The sequence below is a fragment of the Macaca mulatta genome, chromosome 15 (assembly GCF_049350105.2).
Source record: "Macaca mulatta isolate MMU2019108-1 chromosome 15, T2T-MMU8v2.0, whole genome shotgun sequence".
Lineage (NCBI taxonomy): Eukaryota > Metazoa > Chordata > Mammalia > Primates > Cercopithecidae > Macaca > Macaca mulatta.
Genome location: NC_133420.1, coordinates 4,139,607 through 4,158,512, shown reverse-complemented (window position 1 = coordinate 4,158,512; position 18,906 = coordinate 4,139,607). Strand labels below are relative to the sequence as shown.

The 18,906-nt window shown below is 49.7% G+C and overlaps 1 long non-coding RNA gene across 1 annotated transcript in view; it reads left to right on the top strand.

Moving 5' to 3' along the window:
* LOC114676045 (uncharacterized) overlaps positions 1-8,771 on the top strand; it is a 42,827-nt gene extending 34,056 nt beyond the window's left edge. The window contains exons 3-4 of the long non-coding RNA XR_013405194.1: positions 5,699-6,058; positions 7,417-8,771. This is a non-coding gene — a long non-coding RNA (uncharacterized LOC114676045). The remainder of the gene's footprint in view (positions 1-5,698; positions 6,059-7,416) is intronic.
* Positions 8,772-18,906: the final 10,135 nt, after the last annotated feature.

Sequence of the window (18,906 nt, the reverse complement as noted above, 5' to 3'; positions counted from 1 at the left end):
ATAAATTATGCTCAGGATGGACACACGGGTCAGCTGACAGAGTGGAGTCCAAAACAGATCCAAAGACGCAAAAGCAGTTCAGTGGAATTTGAGTCTTTTCAACAAATGGTGCTGGAATTATGGGGCAGCCGTATGAAAAGAGTGAAAACAGGGAGAAATTCCTGTATGAAAATTAAGGTGGACCATAGCCCTGAATGTAAAATGCCAAACTACAAAATCTGTAGAAGAAACGGAAATTGTGGAGACCTAGGGTGAGAGCTCTTAGCCATACCATGATCCATAATCAAGGAAGAAAACAAGTAGGTAAGACTCATCAAAATTAAACTTCTAATATAAAAGACACCTCTAGGGAATTGAAGAGACACATTTTTGATAGATGGGGAGAAGATGTCTATGAACCGTGCAGCCGGCAAAGGACTCGTATCCAGAATGCACAGGACTCCCACGGCTCATGACAGAGAACAAACCACCTGACTTAAAAGCGGAAGAGACCTGAACAGATGCTTCACTGAGAAGGACGGGAGGATGGCCCGAAAGCGTCTGAAATGACCTTCCGCGTGACTGGTTGCACCGAGATGTGCACCAAAGCCGCAGTGAATTTGTTCACACCCCTGCTGGAGCGCCTGACTAAGGTCTTCCCACAGCCCCAGGTGCTGGTGAGGACAGGAAGTTGGGACTCCTGTGCGATGCTGGGGTTCAGCATGGTGCAGACAGCTTGGTGGTTTCTTACAAAACTGAACTCACACAAACGTGGGTCCCGGTGACCGCACTCCTGGGTATTTACCCTAGAGAAACAGAAGCTGATATTTAAGAAAAACTGTGCCCAGATGTTAATAACGCTGTCTATAGTTGCCCAAAACAGGTTACAATGGGCCACAGCCATACGTGGAATAATAAACACCCAGCAGCCCCTAGGCCTGGCTGTTGATCACAGGACACCCTGGCTGCACCTCCAAGCACGATGCCCAGGAAATCATGATTTTGCGAGTGTTTTGCCACAACACTCGCAAAAGACAGACCCGGGGGATGGGAGAACACAGGGTGGTTGCTGGGAATGGGAGGGTATGCTTATGAGGCCTCGTGAGTGGGTTTGGGGCTGTTGGACTGTTCTGCTTGTGTGATGATGATTATGGGAATATTTGTGCCGAAATTCACAGAACTGAACACTGTCCACTTCACTGTAATTTTTAAAAAGTGGTAATATGCTCATTTTCAGTACTTATTTTAATGGAAGATGGAGTTTGCAGATGATTTGTTAGGGCAAGCCTGTCTCAATAGTTGGTAGACGATTCGTTAGGGGCCTGTCTCAGGGCCCTTGGGTTGGGTTGGGTTGGGTTGGGTTCGGTTCGGTTCGGTTCGGTTCGGTTCGGTTCGGTTCGGTTCAGTTGGAAAAGCCTTCCCTGTTGCGGGCAGTAGCATGGGGCATGGAAAGGATATCAGCAAGGAAACAAGTAGAATCCTTTGAGGAATCATGTGTATTTCTAACTTGCTATAAGATAGAATTGGAAATTGTAATGGTTTTGTTTCCTAGAGTCTTGGTAGAATAGGGAAGACAGTGCAATAAAAGCTAATTTTGAAATGAAGAATTTTAAAGATTTCAACAGCAATAGCTCTAGGAAGTCACCCTGGAAATGTTTTTAAAGATGTTCAGTAGCAGTAGCTCTAGGAAGAGTCACCCTGGAGTTGCTTCTTGAGCATTGGTTTCCTGGCTGTATCTTCCGACTTTCATTTTTGAGTTTTGCTGTGAGTTGGGGATGTGTGGGAATAGCCATCCCCAGGTGTTGGGTAGGAGTGGCCCTGCAGGGGGTTGCATGTGCCCTGAGGCCTGAGGCACTGTTTCCACCTAGCTTGGAACATGGGGACTCTTGTCAGTGGCTGGAGTAAGAGTACCATCCTGGCAGGCTGGGGGAGCCCCGGGGTGGTCTGGGCACTGTCCTCCCTGCCTGCCGGACGGCAGCTGGAGGAGCTCGAAGGCTGCCTGCCTCATGGCTGTCAGCGCAGCAGCTCCTCCTGGCCCTGAAGCAAGCTTTGGGTCCATGAGTCTCTGCGCCGGCACTTGTCTCCTGGGACCTCCGCCACTGTCCTGAGGGCCCTGGTGCCATTTTCTCGGTAGGACCCAAGCCTCAGGCAGCTGCGACCCTAGATTCGGTTGCTTTCCCTGCCGTCTCTTTCCAGCACGAGTGCTCATCTCACTCAATGTAGAGCCTCAGGTTCCTTCAAGATCCCCAGAGATGGAATCTCCCAATTTAACAAGATAGTTGGTGACAAGATATGAGTGGCACTGATTTAACTCAGCTTCCAGAGTTTAAGTTCCCAAGACACAGTCCTGCTCCTTCCTGGGCCTTATCCTGTGTGGCTGGTGTGGATGCGGGGTTTCCGGAGGGTGGGGCTGAGCCAGGTCAGCAGCAGGGGGATGACTCATTATTGATCGCTCAATGCCTTGAGGGTAACTAGGATTAATGACCTTTATAGGGCTGTAGGCTTGGGGTATGTGTGTGTGTGTGTGTATATATACATATATATATACACACATATATATGTGTGTGTGTATATATATATATTTAAACAAGGTGGACACGGTTGTCACTGCATTTTTCTGACATGAAACGTGGAGAGCAGAGGGTTTAGGAAACTCCTGAAGCCACATTGTCAGTGGGACCTGGGCGGTCTGGCCTTAGATCCTGCACTGTTTGCCCCTCGCCACGCTGTCAGCAGACCCGGGTGGTCTGGCCTTAGAACTCATGCTGGTTGCCCCTCCCTGCCACGTTATGGGGTTCTTCCTGTCTCTGGGCAGCATTTGATAGCTTGTGAAACAAGAGCAAGACTTACTATGAGTGGATATACCGTTATCTGAGATCCAGAACGTTTCCTGGACCTGGCGTTGCCGATGTCACGTAAGGGGAGGTGAAAACATTTTCATTGTGGTCACTGGGGCTCCTGAAATGGTGTTTTTCCCAGTGAAAATTGACTCATAAAAATCTGTTAACACTATGTGAACAGGAAGAAGTGTGTTGGGCTCTAGTTAAATGTCTCAGAGCCACAGAAGTAAATGAGGGCACCTTCTGAGCACAGCCTCCCAGAGGAGGCCAAGGACTTTTGCCTGGAGGGTTTGCCATGAAGCAGGACTCGGGTAGGGCTGGTCTGCCTGGAGAGGCCTCTGCCATGATGTAGGTTAGTTGAAGTAGTTGAGGGGTGCTGGCGTGAAGTCGGTGGTCCCCGAGGAAGCCCATAGCAAGGCCGGTTTCCGTGGGATGGAAAACTGCCGTTCAGTGGCTGTAATCCTGGCTTCACGGGTCTGATGTACAATCCTGCACTTGGATACCTGGATCCCAGCCAGGTCAGATGGACCTGAAAGGACATTTGGACTGTGACGGCTGCACTCATTCTCAGTATCTGTAGGGTCTCCTATGTATGTGTGTGTTTCCACTTTCTTTCAGCACAATTTCTCTCTCCCAGTGAAGTAGCGAGAAACAGAAGGAAACATGGAATGAAGATGTGATTGAGGAAAGTGGGGTGTGGTCTTCGACCTTATTTTGCTTTTGTTGGTGCTCAAGAACTCCACCTGACCTCAGAGCTGAGCGTTTCTGCCAGGAGGTCCTGCCTTTTATCCTACCCCGATGGCTGTTGAGACACTCAAAGAAGCTTCGTTAACAAGTTGCCTTTTCCTTTTACAGCAGTTGGATATATTTGCAGCAAAACAAAGGAATAACCCCCCAATATGGTGATGAAATGCATTTAAGTATAGATAACATTCAGTCTTGAAGGGCCTGGGATTTTAATCATCTTTGGGTCATGTGTAGTTAGTGGTGTTGGTGATTAAAATCTCCTGAGAGCTTTGTTCTGCCACGTCCCTCAGTTTTGAATGATGATCTTCCTGGTTGTACCTTGGAGGGTCGTTTGTGTCAGTAGAGAGCAGAGTGGTGGTTCCCAGAGGCTGGGAAAGGACAGAGGTGAGGCCCCTGAAGGACGCTGGTCTTCCTGGTTTAGGGGTTTGGGGCTCAGCCACCTTCCTGTGTCCGTGTAAATTATACCCAGGATTATTTTCACTCGCCCCACTTTAGTTGAGCATTGGAGCTTCAGGATGTGCGTGCCCACGTCACCTGGGCTGTGATCCTGGAGTTGGGTGAGACATTCCTGGGTTTATAGAATTACTCTGAGATTATTGAAAACAGAAGCACTTGAGGCATTCGTAATGCTATTTCCTGAACATAACTTATGTTCAGTTCTTCAGAAACTTTTATCTGAGGAAGCATCTATAATTTTTGTTTTGTGCCACTCAGTGCTAGAAAGAATTGTGCAACACTCAAGTGAGTGGCATTATTCCTCTCCCTCCACCATGCAAGCAAGATTAAAGGTACCTCTGGCTCCCCGCAGTCTTCTCACCTGCAGGGGGCCTGGCGTGGCAGTGTGCTGCCTTCTGTCTTCTTTCTGGGGAGAATCAGTCGTGTTTGTGTGTGCTGCTCAGCTCAGCCTGGTGCGGTTGTGTGGGTGAAGAGCTTGGTTGCTAGGTGACCCTCCCAGGCCTGCCTCCCACCTCCCTAGGCCTTGTTCTAAACTGACAGATAACCAGTGTGTTTTGGAAGAGGACAGCAGCAGGGCAGGAGAGAGTTTGTTCACAGTTTCTCCTCGCACTGATGTTTGAGCCTTCATCCAGCCTGGGCGCTTCTACAGAGCTGCCTTTGTGTGTTGCAAACCACTTCCTCCCAGTAACCCTGCTTTCAGAGGTTTGGAAATGTGAGTTAACTCATCTTCAATTTAAAGCATACTATTAAATTTTAGTGTTGAAATTGATGTATTTTATGGCCTTTATTTGATTTCTCTTGATTTTTTTCCCCCATATGAGACATGGCATCTTAAGGGAGACAGCCTGGTGTTGGCCCTCTTTCCTAAGGATGGAAGTGAATTCTGAAAGCCCTTTATGTAGGCAGCAAAATAATCAGGGAATCGTTATTATAGCTATGTCTGTCCATGTAAAGCGAGCACGACTCATAAGCAGAAAAAAGTGCAGCCCGGGGGCAAGGTGAGCCCTAATGCTGCCTGTGCCTCACCTCCCTGCCATGAGGAATGAAAGTGCAAGCGCAGGTAGTTGAGTTAGCTTCCAAGCCCAGCCTGTGCCCCCCTCACATCCCTCTGCATCTGCAGGGGCACAGGCCGTGCTGCCACCCCTCGCTCAGTGCCACGGCTGATGCGTCAGGAACAGGGGTTACTGTCCGCCCCTTGTTCAGTGCCAGGGATGATCTGTCAGGATCCCTCGTGCTCATCTGGTCCTCATGTCTTCATCACCAGCCTCCTGCTGGTAACGGGCTTATTACCTTGGTATGGGTAATAACATACCCATACCAACGTATGTAATAACAGACCCATACCAACGTATGTAATAACATACCCATACCAACGTATGTAATAACATACCCATACCAACGTATGTAATAACTTACCCATACCAACGTATGTAATAACTTACCCATACCAAGGTGTTGTGGGGCGGTGCTCAGTCCTCCGAGGGAGGGAATCGGCTCTTACCCGATTCATATTCAACAGGACCGGGGAATGTGTTCTTGTTCCATGTCCTGGTTGCCAGGAAGCCCTTGCCCTGGACCCTGTAATGCCCGGGGTCTTCCTGAGAAACGCTGGTGGCCACTGGAGCACAGCCCGGCCCCCTCCAGTTTCTCTGCTTTGTAACTGCTCTTGTGTTTAGCAGGTCTTCCAGGACTTAGACGCTGCTTGGTGTGAGCCAGGTTTTGTGTGGAAAGAGGACAGATCCGAGCCGGCAACCAACCAGCCCAGAACCATCTTTTATGCTTCCAGATTCTGTGGCCAAAAACTTACCCGTAGACATTGAGGGTGGTGCATTTCTGCTCCAAGATGTGTGTGGACTCAGCTGGAGGGTTAGAAAGGACGTGGAGCCTCTTCCCTCCTGGCCTGGGCTTGGACCTGCTGTGTAGCCTCTCAGTGACACCAGGGCCCCCTTGTGTCACAGCGGCCTCGGGTTGCTGGCACTGCCCCAGGATGTCCCAGGCTTCATGACGTCCAGGCTCCCCTGGCATGGCGGCCTCAGGTGGGTGGCACTGCTCTGACGGACGTCCCAGGCTTCATGATGGTAGGGCCTCCTTGTGCCATGGCGGCCTCGGGATGGTGGCACTACCCCAGGGTGTCCAAGGCTCCAAGGCAAGTGTTCCGTCCAGCGAAGGGAACTTGTACTGTAAGGTCTAGTCTCGGAAGATGCCTGGGGTCCTATCCTTCAGAGTGGTCCTACACTCACCACAAATCAAGCCGGGGAGGCCCTGCCAGAATTTGCAGCTGTGTTTCAGGTCGTCCCACAAGACCTCTTTTATTTTGGGTTAGTCAGGTATATAATTCTTTTTCTCTTTGGTTATTTTAGAGACAGGCAAAAAACAAAAAAAAAACCTTTTTGTTGCCCAGGCAGTGGTGTGAGCACGGCTTACTACAGCCTCAACCTCCCAGGCTCAAGCGATCCTCCTGCCTCAGTCTCCTGAGTAGCCAGGACCCACAGGCACATGTTCCACGTGTCCCCATGCCTGACTTGTTTTTGTATTTTTTGTAGAGATGGAGTTTTGCAATGTTGCCCAGGCTGGACTCGAACTCCTGGACTTAAGCAGTCCAGCTGCCTCAGCCTCCCAATGTACTGAGATCACAGGCATGAGCCACCGTGCCTGGCCAAGTGTGTTTCTAATTTCAAAGTTAAGAGGACCCAGAGTCAGTTAATGACGTCTCGACTGGAACATGCTGCTTATAGTACATTAGGAAAAATCATCCAGAACTTGGAAAAGGGGCTGGACAGACACAGCCCTTTGAGGTTGTCCGATGAACCCCTGGGGTCTTTAACCATCTGGAGGGATGTACCATGTCAGACTCACTGTTGTCGACGGGCTGAAGCCCAGGTTTCATGAGGTTATGTGTCGGCTTGTAGTACTTTCTCTGGCAGAGATGCGAGTGACTTCTGCTCAGGGACTTCATGGCCTGAGGGATGGCAGCCTGTTTGAGCTGATCGAGCAATCTCGCACTACCCTTATTTTCTGAAACACCTATGAGTGACTTCTCACACGGTCTTTGAAGCGGCTTCATGCCCGCGCTCCTTGGTAATTGGAATGATTTTTTGACCCCTCGTCCCCTTTCTTTGGGGTGTTCCAGTCTCAGTTCTCATGATGTGTTCTGCTTCTACGGGAATTTCTGAAGCTGCTGAGTGTAGAAAGCACTGAGGAGGCTGTGCTCCCACCCCTGTGAGCCTTCCAGGCATCATCCTCTCCCCTTGGCGAGGTGGCGTCCATGGCACACCGAGGAGGCTGTGCTCCTGTCCCCCGTGAGCTTTTCAGGCGTCCTCATCTTCTCTCCAGGGGGACAGGAGGAACCTTTCAAACCCTTCTTAAACTTGTTTTCATGTCTTTGTTTTAACAGATTTCTTTGCATCGTCTCCCTTATCCAGAAGTGAGTGTGAACGCTGAATTATTCACGGGAGTCAAGAAACCACACGCAGCCCAAAGTGACGTTTGTTTCCCTGGAATGATTTGTGTGTGTTCACCTTAAAATGCAACTCAGTAAAACAGGTGTGTTTTGAGGAATGACTTTAAATTACCCAGGTAAAAATGTGACAGGTAAATTTCATTGTCTGTGCGGGTGTCCACAACCCCCTTCTGTGATTGCGTGTGAGTTTGTGACTTGTGGTTATTTTTGAAGAAAGAAAATGTGTTGCTGAGGACTTCAGAGGGTGTGCTGGGATTGTGTAGGGTGGACATCGGGGGCTTCAGTGTGTGGTTTCCTTGAAGAGGTTCAAATTAAGGCTGAGAGTCCCTACTCCAAAATGCTCCGAAACCTGAAACATTCGGAGCTTCCCCATGACACTTGAAGGAAATGCTTTTCGGAGCACTTTGGATTTCAGGCTGGGGATCCTCAACTGGAAATTGAAATATTGCATAACCCTTCTGGCCCCAGGAGCTTGGATAAGGACATGGAGGGGGCCTGTGCCGGGTGTCCCTGGAGTGTGAGGCAGACTGGGCTCGCCGGACTGGTTTTTGTAGGAGCCACAGAAGGGAAAGAGGGTCAAAGTGGCCACGTCTGACTCCTGAGAAGTCTGGACCAGAAGGAGGTGGGCACGGAGGGCAGCAGTTGAGTCCCCAGTGTCCGGGGCTCCTGTCCCTGGTGGAGTTGAAAGCCTCCTCTAGTTGTGGCCTCTCCCCTGTCAGCAGCCACTGAGGCCTGAAGGGAGAGAGGGCTGAGGAGAGGAGGGAAGGATAGGCCTGCTTCTGGAGAGGGCCGGCGTCGGCCTGTGCTAGCCTCGTGTGTTACTCCTGCGTCCAGGGTGCACGGCCATGCCTTGTGGTGTAGTGCTTCCCGGGATGCACAGTACTCTTGTCTGCAGTAACGGCTTTGTCTCCGACCCTTGGAGGCAAGTTACCTTTTTCCCCAGTGAAAAGAGGTAAAAAAATCTTACAGAAATGCATTTGTTCTAATGTCTATTTTCCGATAAGACATGGTCGCTTAGGCTAAATCTTCGGGAGGTCAAGGCAGGAGGATCACTTGAGGCCAAGGGTTTGAAGACCAGCCTGGACAATATAGCAAGACCCCATCTGTATAATAGAAAAATTAGCTGAGTGTGGTGGTGTGTGCCTGTGGTCCCTGCTGCTCTGGAGGCTGAGGTGGGAAGATCACTTAAGGCTACAGTGAGCTGCGATTGCTCCACTGTACTCCAATCTTGGCGACAGAGCCAAGACCCAGGCTCAGAAAGAAAAGTAAAAAAAAAAAAATCCAGAAATGTCATTTTCTTTTTAAATCATCCCAAAAGAAAACTCGGTTTTTTCTAAGAATGTAAAGGGAAACTGATATTGTTTCTCCATTTCAAATATTTACAGTAGTCCGTCCACATCATCTGTCACCTCTCATCTCATTACAGAGCAGCAGGTTTCTTTGAGGTTAGTGGTGTTTCTCTGTGTCGCACCTTGGAGAACAGCCAGCATGAAACCTCTTACCACGATCGTGTGCATTGTTTGTAGTCCCAATTAAAATCCTCTCCAGAGACGCCTGTGCTGCTTATTATATCAGAACTTTGGTTGTGCTGAAATGTGCATTCAGCTAATGGTTTTAAGTTCATATCTGAGATAATGCTGTATAATTCATGAAGCATATGGGATCAGTAATGATTGAAGATAATTCTGGCTGATGTCATTTAGAGGATATTTTTTACTTGAAGTTAAAACTTCCTTCGCGATAGTCATTTTGGGATTCATTTAACTATGTGCTTTATTTCATAGCTCAAATTTTCATTAGTCATTTCATAACACAGGATTTTGAAAGCAGATTTGGCAAAATCTTTCTAACAAAATGTTTGCTTATGACGTCCCAAGGAACAGCACTCAGAATTGCTGGTAACTGTGGTTATGAGAGAAGTCACTGATGGCTGATGATAGAAGTCACTTGAACGGGAAGGGCTGCTTTGTGAGGCAGATGGGGTTTGAACCCCGACCCTCCTGATACACCAGCCCTGACCCTGGCCTTCTCTGCTCTCCACTGGGAGATGAGAAGGGTGCCAGCATCCACCTCACAGGCCGTCCTGAGTACCCGGGACTAAGGGCTTGTGTTCCTCTGGCAGGTGGCGCAGATGTGGGGGCTTGACGATATACACACTGCAGGCTGCCAGTGTCGGGGTAATCCAGTTTTAGTCATAAAGGTGGGATTTGCTTTGCTCCCCTGCAGACCAGGTGCGGTGCTGCTGTTGTAGCAGGTGTGTGGATCCTCTTGGGTGGCCCTCAGGTGGACAACGAGTCACTGATTCAGATTCCCAGTGTTAGATGTGAGGGGACCATGGACCCTCATGTGTTCAGAGGGGAGGAGTAAAAAGCTTCCCTTGTAATTCCAGGACTATCTATCCCAGGAATGCCAAACCACTGGCTTTCACCTGACGCCGTCGTAGGTGACACTGTCTGGAAATGAGGACTCATGTTCCGCATACCTGAGCCCAGTACCCATCTCCCTTCAGGGCCGTGGCTGAGCCCTCTTGATTTCGCTGGGTTGCCAGCCTGGGGATCTGTAAGCCCAGTGACGTCTCTGGTCTCGGCCCCCGCTCCCCGTGGGGACAGGAGGTGGCTTCAGGAGGCTGGTGATGAATGCCTGAATGAAGCCGACTTGTGACTGCAGTTCTGTCTAAGGGCCTCCCCGGGTGTTAGATGCCAGTAAATGACACCTGTGTGTGGATCTCATGTGATGAGAGAAACAGTGGGGGAAACCAAAGCTTGTGGAGTCTGCAGGTTCTGGACTTGGGGTTGTGTGCACCTGTGTACTTGGTGAGGGGTGTGATGCCTGGAATGAGTGTGCACGTGTGTCATGTTTGTGCGTGTGTGGTGAGTGTATTTAGCAGGTGTGGGTGGAGTGAACATGTTCATGTGTGTCGTATGTATTTGAGGGTGTGTGTGGAGTGTGTACACGCATCATATTTGGTGAGTGTATTTGAGGGTGTGTATGGAGTGCATACATCCGTTTGCATGTATAGTATTGGGTGAAGGGGTGGCATGTGTGGAGCCTGGGCCGGCTCGCCTGAAGACCCCGTGATGGAAAGATGCACCCCTCTGCCCGGAAGGAGTTGAATCTTTGTGGCGCTCAGGACGCATGGTTCATCTCTATATAAAGGCAGAGTGTGAAACGCCGTGGAGGCTGAGAGAAGCGATGTGGTTAGCAAGTATGAGTGAGACGTTTGGGGCTTGTTAGCACCTGGCGTGTGTGCAGCAAGCTTTGCTATCTGCACACGTGTGATCCTTAGAACCCTGGTGTGTGGAGCCGTGAGGCTGTCGAGGGCCCCAGCTCCTGGCAGGCTGAGGAGTTCCCTGTAACCACTAGGAGAACCGTGATTGAAGGCTGTCACTCAATCCCAAGTCCCGAAAGGGGCTCCTTTCAGAGAGGAAAACACCCCTAGAGCTTCAGGCAGAATTCAGTGATTTTTCTTATAATGTTACTTAGATTTCGCAAACATGAAACCAAGAACATATTTCAGAATGCTTATGGTTCTTTTGTAACCATGGAAACAAAGTAATTTGCAGTCGATGGACAGTTTGCAGAAGCTGAACTGCCTACATCATGAGCACGGCGCTCTCCCTACCGCCCTGGGCCTTGCTCCAGTTTGCTGGGGAGGCTTTGCAGGGCCTCTTGGCTGGGATACCTCTCCCATGTCCCATGTTGCTACCCCTGGTCACAGCCATACTGCTGGGCACCTGTGCCGTGAGGACACTGAGTGGACACGGAGCCGCGGGGCAGCAGTGGTCAGGAGGAGGTGGCATCCACATGGTCCGAAACAGGTTTCTGTTCATTAAGAATGATCGTTGCAATAAAAACATAGAGTGAAAGAAAACTCTCTACTGACCTGAGAATGCGTCAGCTGAGTTGAATGGGGAAGTGCAGTGAGGAAGGTGAGGACTGAAAGGAAATGGAGGGAGAGGAAAGGAGGGAAGGGAAGTGAAAGTGGGAGGGAGGATGGGAGTGAAGAGGGAGATGGAGGAGGAAGAGAGAGGGCGGTGGGCAGGAGCCTGGGAAATGAGTCCCAGAGTTGGTTCCTGACCGTCGTGGGTGCATCAGAGCTGATCTTCCAGGAGAGGTGGCCTGGGAGGGCTGACCCTTAGGAAGTGAGGGCTGGGGGGAGCTGATTTTTTGGCCCTCAGCGGGGCTGTTGCTGACCTGAGATGTAGTCGATGGTTATCCCGAAGAGGTCGTCTGCACAGCTACCGTTTGCTGCCAGGTTGGAGAGAGAATTGCTCCCCATGGGTTCTTTCTATTTTGTGGAGTTTTCCCAGTTTAGCTGAGCAGCCTGTCAGTGGAACTGTCAGTGATTACTAACGTGTCTGAATTCTATAGAGCAGTCGGCCAGCTTCTGATCCTGTAGTTGTTGGGGGCACCACTCCCTTCGTGTCAGTGCTGGCCTAGCATGGAAGCCACAGCCCGAGGCGCTGGGAAACCTGCGGGGCTCTCGCTGCTGGGGTTCTGATGGGAGTCATGCGCTGGAAGAAAGATGTCCTTAGGGCAGAGCCTGGCGAGGAGGGGGTGCTGCTGTTGCAGCAGTACATGGAATTTCAAACGACGAATGAAACAAGCTTTTAATTATGACCAGAGCTCTATGCCCTGCTTTTCTTCAAATGGAAATGTTGTGCTGAAATGAATTTGCTGTTAATCGGTTGCCTCATGCAAGACGGAATGCTGGGAGCAAAGTAGAATGTGGACTTCTCTACAAAGCTTTCCTCCTCTCAGACTATAACCAGTTGGATGGTGCTACACAGGAATACGTGAGAATTCGTGTGAGAAAGGCGATGGGTGCAGACCTGTGTGACCGGCAGGTGTTGGGGGAGGTTTGAGAGAAGCTTTTGGCTGAAGTGGTGTCAGGTGCAGGTGCTGAAGTGTGATGTCTGTCTGGATGGAAGAGCACATGCTTCTGGGCTGCGGGAAACAGATAAAGGAGAAGGTGGGCAGACATGAGTCGTGTCTTAGGAATGGTAGCAATTCAGGCAGATCCAGGATCAGGCTCCCACGGGGGAAGAGTGGACATCAGGACCCAGGGAGCGTGGGGCGGGGGTCATGCTCAGGCCTCTGCAGAGCTTGCTACTGTGTCAGCAGGGCCTTGTGCTTGCCCTCCTTAAATCTTTCCCGATCCATAAAATGGGCACAACAAATTCCACCTTGTGACACGAAGCTTAAATGAGATGATCTACATGGTGTCTTCCTTCCCTTCCTGACACATCCTAGACTCACAGCTATGGTAGCAGCGACAGACTGGATGGAATGCTGGAGCCTCTTTGCACCTGGTGAAGCCACATGGATTTGTGCAGTGCTTGTGGCTGTCTCTGAAAGCCCTTGATCATGGCAGTGGCAGCCTCGAGTGGCTCTTGGCATACTTCAGTCTGTGGAGTGCAAGGTTGACTGGATCTCCGTGGCCATTGATACTATTCAGGGGTGAGCTGATGAGGCCCTAAAACATGGGGGAAGGCCGAGAGGACTTGGCTGCCAGAGCATTGTAGATTTCTGGCTTTGAGAACTTGCTGATTTATGTACATAGGAAGGTAAACCCAGATGGCTCCAAAATTTTAAGTCCAGAAGAAAGGTGGGAGGGTACAATTGCTGAGTAGGTCATGGTTGCCCTGTCCCTTTCTTTCTGGCCATCGTTTCTGCTCCCTCCCCCTGCCTTTGTGGGCTGGAGGGCCTGAGCCTGCACAGTGGTCTATTTCATGGTGACGATGGCCGATTATTACCCTGCACTAAGAAGTCTCTCCACTTTATTTTGCAGCAGTAGTTAAATAAATGTAAAGAGTGATGGTTTAGTGGTATTTGTTTTGGTTTTGCTTTTTTTTTTTAAAGTATTATTTCACTGAATGTTATTCCCAATTTCACTGATCACTTTGAGATGCCAAAACATGCTTTGATTTGTTATTTTGTGTTTGAGCTAGTTTATTACGTCACAGGAATGCCAGTTATTCTGTTGTCACACATCATTAAGTATCTCAAATTGTCTTACTATAATACTTAGCTGAATTACCTCCCTTAGTTTGGCTTTTAAAAAACAAAAATCTGTGTGAAACGCACAGGATGGTGCATGTCCATTGAGGGTTGTTCAGAAGTGTGACTTTTCCTGGCATGCTTGAGAATCAGTGACATTATTTTATAGAAACACTTTGTAACTGACAGCAAAGCTAGAAGCTCCTGTAAAGGGCAGAGTAGGCAACGTGTTATGCTTTGAGGGCCACAGAAGTCTCTGCATATATTTCTTTTGTGAAAACTTCAAAGTGTAAAAAGCACTTCTGGTTCCCTGGCCAAGGCTCAGTCGGGGATCATGGTTTGCAGACCCTTGACAGCAGCTGAGCTGAAAGCTGGTCTCCCATGCGGTGAGCAGGAGCCCACCTCATTGCTTCAGCCAGGAAGATGCTGCCCTCATGCTGGAATTTACTTCAAACAAACTTGAAAGCTCTGGCACCGCTGCTCATTTCCATACGGTTGCAGGCTATCTAAAATACAGAGGATGCCTTGGCGTTTTGATTTTGTTACTCCTCTTTAAGGGCTCTGAGATGGCTCATCGCGAGTTAGACATTTGCAGAAATGCTCAAGCAGAGCTGCAGTCATCTTGTATATCAAGTGAAGTTTTTTCTGAAAGGTTGTTACAGGCTTACATTTCTGATCCCTTTCCATCCACTGATCTTGTATGATTGGTTTCTTTTTGCACCCATTTGGGCTGTGAAGCGTCTCCCCACCGTGGTAGAACTTTAGCTCTGATTTCATGCATGAGTCGGTATCCTCACTCCTCTTCTGCGAGGAGAAAGCGCTGCAGGTCCTGCGTGGTTTCCATCCCCTCCTTGCACGCGGATGGATTGGGAGGTATTTGTGGTGTGTGAACTTGCTACCCCTAAAGGCTACTTGCTCACTCCCCTGGATCATACTCCTCCCTACTGCCATAGACTGCACTCCTCCCTCGTGGTTCATTCCCCGGACCTCATTCCTCCTTCCTGGCTCACTCCCCTGGACCGCACACCTCCCTCCTGGTTCACTCCCTGGACCACACTCCTCCCTCCTGGTTCACTGCCCTGGGCCCCCACTCCTCCCTACTCTCCTGGGCCGCATTCCTCCCTTCTGGTTCACTCCCCTGGGTCCCCACTCCTCCCCCTTGGGGGCTTGGTAGTTTCTGCTGTGCTTGTGCCAGCACGATAAGGCTGAGTGGCAGCTCCAGGGCTGTGGCTGCTCACGCAGCTGTGGCATTAGTGCAGAGAACTGCGGGGATGCAGCTGCCCTTCCTGTGATGCTTCGAGTGTCATAGTCGATATGGAAAACTGGGTGGGATGTGGATGTCCCAGGAAGGGACAGGAGCCTCCCCTCAGCCTTTGTCAAACACTTCTCAGCCAGGCGTGATGGCTCATGCCTGTAATCCCAGCGCTTTGGGAGGCCGGGGCGGGCGGATCACCTGAGATCAGGAGTTGGAGACCAGCTTGGCCAATGTGGTAATTTTTGACGCATTAAGGATTAAGGAAAATGACTCACACTCGTTTGCCTTGCTTTTTAATTGACGATTGGTGTAGCCCAGTAGTGTGAACTTGTTAAGCAACCATTCTTACCGAAAGACTAATCTTTAAAAGTCTCTTCCTCTGGACACGTCTTTGGCTGCTGTAATCAAATGCAATGTAATCAGCACTGGTTAATGGCTTTCCTTGCTGGGCTAACAAATGCTCCTCAGAAACGTTGGTTTCTTGTTATTTTCATTTATAAGTATGTTTTAAGCCTTCTAATTTTTGTAGCTTTCCTGCGAGTTGGGAATAATTGTGATGGGTGCTTAGTTTGGGATGTTGACGTACCCTCTATGCCCAGCTACTATGCCATTGTGTGAACACTGATTTGTCACTTTCTCATGAAGACTGATTTCACCTAGTTTGGTAAATTCTATTAATTTTAAGGAAGGGGGTGGAATGCAACTGCTGTTAGGAGGCTTTTTTAAGGATCAAGGAAATGTTGCCATGATTATTACCATTACAGAAGGAACATAAAGACACGTGCTGCCTTCAGTCATGATGAATATGTAAGTCCGCATCTGTGACTGCAGAAAACGGCAGCCCTAAATCTTAAAATCGTGTGGATGCACCAAGCCCATGTGCAGGGCACTGTGGAGCAGCCTGCATTAGCCGAAGTTGGCCCACAAGCCCTAAGGGATGGTGTCTGAGTTATGATAAGGCTCTGACTTGGGATTAAACAGGCCTCCAAATACTGTGATATTCTAAACAAGGACACGATACTGCCCAGGGAGCCCATTGGGCACCTGTAGGCAGTGTAGGTGAGAAAAGGCTCCAAGGAAGATTCCTGCAGCTCAGCTAGGAGGATTCTGTAAGGCAGTAGACACATCAGTGTTCACATAGGAGTGTTGAGCTATATTCATTCCTTTTAAGCAGCCAGGCTTGTGTGTGTTTTTAGGGGCACTCACATGGCACCCCTTCCACTCTCACTGATGGTCAGGTGAGGTGTTCAAGACTAGCCTGACCAACAAGGTGAAATCCCATCTGTACTTAAAAATATAAAAAATTAGTTGGGCGTGGTGACAGGCACATGTAATCCCAGCTACTCGGGAGGCCGAGGCAGAAAGAATCATTTGGACTCGAGAGGCAGAGGTTGCAGCAAGCCGAGATCGAGCCACTGCACTCCAGCCTGGGTGACAAAGGGAGACTCTGTCTTAAGAAAAAAAAAGATTTTAAAAAACCCTACATGCCCCTAGTTGCTTCTGTAGGAGACGGCATGGTTCCCGAAGGTAGACTTTGTGTTGAGGACTCTGCAGCGTCAGGCTGGAGACAGTCTCCCTTCCTAGCAGCGTGGGCCCCTGGGCTGCTCTTTTACCAGAAGGGATGGTGGCATCTCTGGGAGGTATCTGTGGACTCAGATCTGTGTGGATTAGTGACTTGTGTTACTCACAGATACTTAATTTTATGGGTAAATGAATACCTGGATTGGCTGCAACTTCAGGGTGAGATTCGGGAGTAGGGAGTGAAAAGTGACGACGGAACCCTGGGCTTGTCTTGCCGCCCCCAGGACCCGGTCGGGGCGCCTTCTCGTCTGAAGTCCCAGCATGAGGTCAGGGTAGCCCTCCCCTCTGAAGCCCCCAGCAAGTGATCGGGGCATCACTCCCCTCTGAGGCCCCAGAACCTGGTCGGGGCGCCCCTCCCTTCTGAATCCCCCAGTACCTGGTCGGGGCGCCCCTCCCTTCTGAATCCCCCAGAACCTGGTCGGGGCACCCCTCCCTTCTGAATCCCCCAGTACCTGGTCGGGGCGCCCCTCCCTTCTAAAGCCCCCAGACCCTCCTGGCCTGCGGTGCTGCTTCTCCAAATTCTGCCCTTGGCTGTTTTCCAGGAGTCACCTGCACCCGAGCAGGCTGCCTGTTTCACTTGTCGGATCTGGGGTGTCGGTGAAGCTCATTTATCTTGTCTTCCTCCTCATGTGCCGTATCTCACCTATTGTCTGTCAGAGTTCGTGTGAGTACGTGTTGTGCGTTCTCAGGCTGTAATCGGTGTTTAGGTGACAAGAACGTCTTAGAGCAACGGACTGTCTGCTCTAAAGGACGCTGTGGATGAATCGAGACACGGTTTACTTGTGGGGTTTAAATTTCCTGGGTGTTGGAGGCAATTGGGGAAAAAAGGTCTTAAAAAGCCCCTGGGGATGAGGAAGGCAACCATGAAAAAAATTACTCTATACACACTTAGCAGTTGATTTAATTTGTAGGTGAATTTTGTATTTTGGGAACTAGTAAAGCTACTGTTTGTAGGGATTCCTTGATGAGCTTCTTGTTTTCTGTCAAGTGGAAGGTAAATTGGATCAGTTTTGTCTTTAATTCGGACTGACTAGGATCTACTTTCTTTTTCCCCCCATTCACGTTAGGGTGGGGATTGGACTAGAAGAGCTGTAGGATCTCTTTATTTCTGATCTTAAATGAATTTTTTCTTTACTCACCTTATTTTTTTTTTTTTTTTTTTTTTTTTGGTGAGCTGCTATTTTTTCCCTTTAATGCACTGTTCTTTGGTTTGGGAAATGTGGTCTATTTGTATCGTGCTTTAAATGTACACAGTGGTTCTAAATTGCTACTTTCATTAAAGTTAGATATAACATCTTAATTAAAATGTCATCTAAAAATCAGGCACAATCTGAGGCCTGGAGACCCCTCTTGTCACTTCCAGCCGTGTCTCCTTCCCTGGCCACGTTGCCTCTGGCCACATCTCCTCCCCACACTACACCGTGTTATCCCCACAGCACGTCACCTCTGGCCACATCAACTCCCTCCTGGCCACATCACCTCTGGCCTCACTGCCTGCCTCCCTCCCTCCTGGTGGCCTCCGTGGCTTCTGCTGTCTGCCCTCCTGTGGGTGTGTTCGAGGCTCTTGCCCCATTTTCTGCTCCTGAGTGGTTCTCGGGGCCTGGATGTTTCACAGGATGCAAGTTTCTTCCCTTCCAGCCACGGGTCTCTGAGCGACAAGTCCAGAGAGGGCACTAAGCTATCCTTACCCACCTGGGGGCCCCAAGCCCTGACCGCCGACCACCAGGGCTTTTCTGTAGGGTGTGGGGCAGACTCATGTGTGAATTGGGCTAAAAAGGTGCTTCCAGGAATCCTTGTTTTAAGTGCACTGGAGCGCAGAGATGGGGAGCGGGGACCACCTGGTTTGCTCAGTATTTGGTCCTGATCACAGCCGATGAGTCAACATAAGCACCTCCTGAATGAAGCATTCCACAGACTGATTTTACACATGACAGTTGTGATGGCTGGAAAAGGCTTCACACAATGAGTGAGTTTGAGTTGCATTTGAAGGAAGAACAGGTCCCTGTAGGTGGAAATGAAAGATAAGGGTGATCCAAGCCATCAGCAGCGGGGGGTGGGGTGGTGTGGATACCCCATGAATGGTGGGCATGCCTGAAATGCAGGAGAGGGCAGGGGTGCGAAGGAACAGCAAGGCGGCATTAAAATTTCGCGGCAGAGAGGGGACATGACTGAGATATTATCACATGTATACAACTGAGAGATGATTTGAGAATGATTTCTGGGAGCCTGTGGGAAGAGTACGTGGTCATCATCAGTTCTCGGGATCTCTTTATGAAGTGAAAGAGCCGTGCCTCTGCCTATCTTGTGAGCTGTTAAGATCAAATCGGATAATCTTCAGTGAGCCTTTTAAAAGCTAAAGCTTATGACAGGCTGTTCCATCCCCCTTGTCTTCACCCTCCTTTCCTCCACGGAAACGTGAACCCTGCTGGGTACCTCATTATCTGCCTGGCTTCCTCATCCATAACGTGAGCCCTGAGTACTTGCTGGGTATCTCGCTGTTCACCTTCCTTCCTCAGTAACATGAACCCTGAGTATTTGCTGGGTACCTCGCTGCCTGCCGTACAGCTGGCTGTATCCTTCTCAAACGC